Genomic DNA, 6,425 nt, shown 5'->3' on the forward strand with positions numbered 1-6,425 from the left:
TATTATGCTTTTGACTGATGAAGTTTGAGTCTGTCGTTTGCCTGGCCTGACAGTCAAATTGTCAGCTCTTCCTCCCTTTTGGTTTCTGTAATCGGGTAGGTTATACCTTGGTAATTTTAAGCACCAGCCTTAGCTCCCGGTAAAGGAAAACTCAGAAACTGTTCAAGAGCTTTAAACAGTCCCGCATTCACCGTGTCCCTACTTCAGTGTGAGGATAAATAGCCTCTCTCCACTCCACTGGAGTGGAATCAGCCACACATCTCAAGATTTCCCGCTCCGGGTCCTCTTATCTCGCACGTCGCCTGCCCAGCCTGCTTAATGGCAAGCTGAGCTATCCATTTAAAGGGGTTGAGTGACTTGTTTACCTTCACACTTTTGGGGAAACAAATCAATATTTTGCTTAAGAGCCAATTGCATCCTAAGAAACTGATCATTTTTTTAAGTGTGTGCTGCCAAAGCGAGCTCAGTTCTCCTTATTTTTCCCCCTGAATGTGGAGTATATGTTTCTCTTGAATTCTAATTAAATTCAGATGATTATCAGTAGAATACCAAAAAAGTTTGGAGCAGAATGTGGAAGAGACATGTGGAAAGGATCCAGAAAAAAGTAGTGAAAATAAATAAAAGATGCAAACAGAAGACAAACTGGCTGAGAAGGAATTCCCCCCGCTGCCCGCTCACTAATGCAGACTGTCAAGTGCTTGTAAGCACACATTGACGTAACCCCCCAGTGTCTGCTCAGAAGCCTCCCTGCACCAGTTCCATAGCACCACTGTTGTCAACTAAAGATGGTGCCCTCCGTTCATAGGAATGCAACCAACTGTGTTAGAGGTTTTAGGGCAGTGTGATTGTTATTTCTAAAGAGCTCAACATTTAGGAGTTATCTCAAAATAAAACCAAGTTAAAATAACACCCAAGTACGAATGGTGAGTGAGGACCCCAAGAATAACAGAAGAAAGATGACATCCTTTCCTGAATCTATCACCAGCATCTTCACATTAATGTGTGCTGAGTGTCAACTCCATACAAAGTACTATAGACAGTCACCTTGAGTTGTTATTTCCATTTGTAAAAATTATCCAAACATTCCCTGTCTCGATGCCCTTTTAAAAACATGTTTTAATTTATTTTAGGGCGGGGGGGAGAAAGAGGGGGAGAGAGAGAGGAATGTGGATGTGAGAGAAAAGCATCGATCGGCTGCCTCCTGCACACCCTGACTGCAACCTGAACTTGTGCCCTGACCAGGAATTAAACTAGCAATCTTTTGGGGTATAGGACAATGTCTCACCAACTGAGCCACACTAGCCCAAGCTAATTATCAAGTAATTTAACTGCTAATAAATGAAATATTGTAGGACATAGAGATATTTCATAATGATAAAATAATTATTTCACGAGGAAGACCTACAATTCTAAATATTTATGCACCCAGTAACAGAGTTCCAAAATATATGCGGCAGAAACTGACAGAACTAAAAAGAGAGAAGACAAATCTACAGTTATTATGGGAGATATGCCATCCAGGTCTCAGTAATTGATAAAACAAGTAAACAAAAATTCATTAAGGAGGGATATTGGAAGAGTACTGTAAACCAATGTGACTTAATATTTCCAGAACACTAAACCCAACAACGTCAAAATATTCCTTACAAGTGCACACAGAATGTACCCACCAAGATAGACTATATGCTAGCCCCATGGTCAGCAAACCGTGGCTCGTGAGCCACATGTGGCTGTTTGGCCCCTTCAGTGTGGCTCTTCCACAAAATACCACGTGCAGGCGTGCATGTACGGTGTGATTGAAACTTCGTGGCCCTTGCGTAGAAGTCGGTATTTTGTGGAAGAGCCACACTCAAGGGGCCAAAGAGCAGCATGTGGCTCGTGAGCCGCGGTTTGCCGACCACTGTGCTAGGCCATAAAGTGAGCTTCAATAAATTGCAAAACTCTGAAACCTTACAGAGTCAGTTTTCCACCTATAATGAAATGAAATTAAAAATTAACAAATATAAATTAATAGAATTGATACGATTTCTAGAGAAACTCCAGTTATTTAAAAATTAAATAGCATACTCCTATATAACCTATGGGTTAATGAAGGCACAAGGGAATTAGAAAATATTTCAACTGAATAATAATAAAAGTACAAAATAAAAAATTTGTGGGGTGCATCTAAAACTGGCTCAGAGGGGAAAGCTATTGCTTTAAGTGCTTATATCAGAAAACAGACTTAGTATCAGTGATCAAAGTTTCATCTTGAGAAGCTAAAAAAAGAACTTATTTAACAACCAAGACAAAAATAAGAACAGAAATACAGAAATGTAACAATCTAAAGTTGTTTTTTGAGGAAAAAAACCCTTGAGTCCAGTGACTGCCATTTCCTATCTGTGACCACGTGTGGAATGTGGAATGGACTTGACTACCTGTCTGTACGATGGAATAATGACAGCACCTCCATCAGATGAGGGGATGAGAGAATGCTTGTAAGGAACTGGGCACAGCAACAGCTTGGAAGCAATAGCACAATAAGTGGTAGCTATTGTGTTTATTATTCCAAACCCTACACTTACTCCACATGCCCCAGGACCCTCTGCAGCTGACAGATGGTAACGGCTAATGCTGAAAGACAGACATTCTATTCTCTGATGCCATCACTTCTACCCATTGCACGTGGATCATATACAAAGTTAACCCTTCAGCCCATCACTTATAAGGAACCCCGAACTGTACTTATCAAATTCTACACTTTCAAACCTCCACCTGGCATATTTATACCAAAGTGTTCTTTCTACTTATGCCTAGTAGTAGCCAATTCAATCCATTTGAGTAAAATCAATGAATTTGTATATTATAGAAAGTATACCAACAGAAGACATTACAGTAACCTCAAATGTTATGAGAAAGGTTAACCCTCCACCAATTACAGAGCATGGAAGTTTGCTCTCAACTTTTCCCATCTTTCAGGGGTGACTCTCACCAGAGCCCCATCCAAGCTAGAGGCCTGGTGAGGTGGTAGTCGATAAATGTTTGAGATGCTGGGATTCCTGGGAATATCTGCTCATAAACAGGGCATTCTTAAGAACCAAAAGAGCCTGTGGATTTAAAAACGTAAATGTGGACCCTCCAGCTACTGCTTGGGAGAAATCTGGGTCAGGAACACCTTTCTGGTTTCCTTTATATCCAACCAACACAATTGTATGTCCAAGGTCAGTCTGTATAATGTTGCCAGAAATACCTTAAAAGAAGGAATAACATGCTAAGTTCACAGAAATATTACTCAAAAATCAAAACATTGAAAATCTTCCTAGGATGTCATCTAATTAGTCCTCAGCTTTTGGCCAAGATTTCTCCTGAGCTCTCTGGCGATGTGACTAGTGGGCTGTTTCCAAAAGGTCTTTGGATAGTGATGGAGCTACAGGTATTTCAGGTATAACTGGGAACCCAGAAACAATTAGAATAGCAGTGGAATGTTCTTCACTTCATTATTGCTGCTGCTCAGCCAAAAAGGAGAGTCACATCCAAAATTACCGAAGAGTAGTTCCAGATGGAAATGCAAATACTGTTTCAGCTGTTAATGTTTGTCACCAACCCAGCGAAGCTGAGTGACATAGAAAGTCCCTCTCCGCCAGCCACATTGGAGCAGCTCAATTGCCAGGCTGACCAATTGGAAGGAGAGCCATGTTAGGTTGTCCCTGCCTTACTCATTACTAATAGAAGGAGGACAGTAATTCATAATAATTACAGAAGTAGAAGGCAGTAATTAGCAGGACAAATTAGCTATTAAATGATTCAGAATTTCAAAGTGAGAAGATGACCTTTTCACTTCTTATCTGGCAGTGACAAATTGCGCTCTGATTTGAGAAGAAATTAAAGCACTGTAACACATTATGGATTTTCTTCACCTTCCAATGGGAACTGGGCCAAGGTAATTAAAACTATGGTAGGAAGCATGAATTTCAGAATATTCCTTGGTGGCTTTCTCACCTGTCCACCTGGAAGTGTCACCTTTCTCTCCAGCCCATCCTTGGCACCTACTCTCATAGTTATGAGAAGGACAAATGGGAATTCCTACTGCATTATACTTGATTTAAGTAACGTTAATAAGCTTGCTATGATGTTTCCCACTCTTATTAAAAATTATGGTTGGAATATCCACATGCTGGGATATTTGTTAACCTAACAAATAATTTCACTTCACAATAAACATGGCATTGTGGTCCTACTCTTGGATATTACCCCTCTGAAAACATTGCCAGGTTATTCTTGCCATTTCACCTGCTGAGCAAAATTACAGAGTCCGCTATGAGGAGTTAATGAGGCCACTGACCTCCATTGGTATATTAACCTCACGCCCTGCTAAAAGGCCCTCAATTCCTCCATCTCTTGGAAGAGGATCCCTCTGCTCTGGAATTGCACATTCTCTCCACATGACAAAGCCCCGTTTGTCACTTTCTCTTCACACAATTGCAATCTGGGATATTTCTTTACAAGTCGACATATGAAAAGCTTTATTATGAGGCCTAGGATCTTGACGTGAGAACCACAGGGCTGGCATGGAGAGAGAGGGATTATCTCTTTAACACAAAGCAGCAGGTCAATATAGTGATTCACATGAGACCCATTTGGCTTCTACCTGAGAGCAGAACTCAGAACCACCAAACTTTGGAAGGAATCTGAGATGTAACTTAAGTCAAATCCCTTGCTTGTAAATGAGGAGACAAAGGCTCATAGTGGACATGGCTTTTGCCCATCATCACATGGCTAACTGGGAACAGAGCCAGTCTATTTCCCAGGCCATCGCCTGGCTCTGGGTCCAGTGATCTTTGTGCCCACTTACTGCCCTTTCAAAGCTCTCCCCTTCCCCGAGCTGGAAATACAATGAAACACTCCTTATTTGCAGATTCCATATTTGCACACTCACCTGCTTGCTGAAATTCACTTGCAACCTCAAACTCAATACTCGTGGGCTTTCACAATCATTCACAGTCATGCACAGAGCCCCCCCAAAATTTCAGGCACCTGACATGCACCTTCCCACTGAGGCCACCTCTGCATTCTTGTTGCAGCTCATACTGTAAGCAAGTGCTCTTTGTGGGGCCTATTTAATGCCACCTTTTTACTTTTTTAGTGCTTCTTGTTGATGACCTCACTGTTTAAAATGGCTTAGTGCTGAAGCACAGTCCAGCATTCCTAAAAGCAAGGAGGTTGTCACGTGACTTACAGAGGAAAGCTTTGTGTTAGATAAGCTCCCGTCGGGCTGAGTGACAGTGCTGTTCCCTGTGAGTGCAAAGTTATTTCTTCAACAGTATACAGGGGGCAAAAGTAGGGTTACAGTTGTATGCAAAACACAGCTTATTCTTTTTTAAAAAATATATTTTATTGGTTTTTTACAGAGAGGAAGGGAGAGGGATAGAGACTTAGAAACATCGATGAGAGAGAAACACTGATCAGCTGCCTCCTGCACACCTCCCACTGGGGATGTGCCGCAACCAAGGTACATGCCCTTGACCAGAATCAAACCCAGGACCTCTCGGTCCGCAGGCCGACGCTCTGTCCACTGAGCCAAACCAGTTAGGGCCACAGAGCTTATTCTGATATTATTATTAACTAATATGGTATTTGTCATACGAACAACTGTAGCCCTACTTTTGCCCCACTCTGTATATGGAATAAGTGTCTTTAACAGAAACATACGTAGAACACGTGTTTGGATTAGTTGGTTGAGAAAATTTTTGTAACCAGCGACTCATAGAAACCTAACCTGGTACTTCTGGGAGCGATGGCTCAGGAATTGCTCATTCAGTTTCCATGGCCACACTGTGGACCATCACTGCTGTGAACAACAAGAATCGCCTGTGAGTCTGAATAGGGAATCACACGGACAGGCAGGCCACGGAACAAAACCATCATCTCCACCCAGGGAAGGTATTGCCTGGAGCATGGACAGGTGCCTCTGGGAGATGAGGCAGCGGCCCTGTGGGAGCCCGCCGTGGTCAGGGGACCCAGTTTACAAGGGCAGAACTGGCTCCCTCTGCTAGGCATGCGCATCAGATGTGTGTTTCTGAGTAAGTGAGAGGCCAGCATTAGCAGATGCATCATCGGATCCACGATGGTTTCTGGAGGCAGCAGAGCAGCAAGCCTGGAATCTCTAAGGGAATCACAGCCCGTGTGCCTGAGCGGCTGCGCCTCACACTGCCCCCCACAGTCATGGACTTCCTTGGGGCTCTCCTTTGGCTGAGTCTCCAGTGAGGTTATAGTATATTTGCTTTTTATTAATAAAATATTAAATTTCATTTAGCTTGAATGTAACTCAAAAAAGTGAAAGAAAATGGATGGAATTGCTGGATTTCAGAAGAATGTCCCCATGCTACTGTTGATGAGGTTCTGAGAGCTCTCTGTAGGTCCCTGTGATATCTTGTCTAAAGCTGTGG

This window comes from Myotis davidii, unplaced genomic scaffold, assembly GCF_000327345.1.
Source record: "Myotis davidii unplaced genomic scaffold, ASM32734v1 scaffold1055, whole genome shotgun sequence".
Taxonomy (NCBI): Eukaryota; Metazoa; Chordata; class Mammalia; order Chiroptera; family Vespertilionidae; genus Myotis; species Myotis davidii.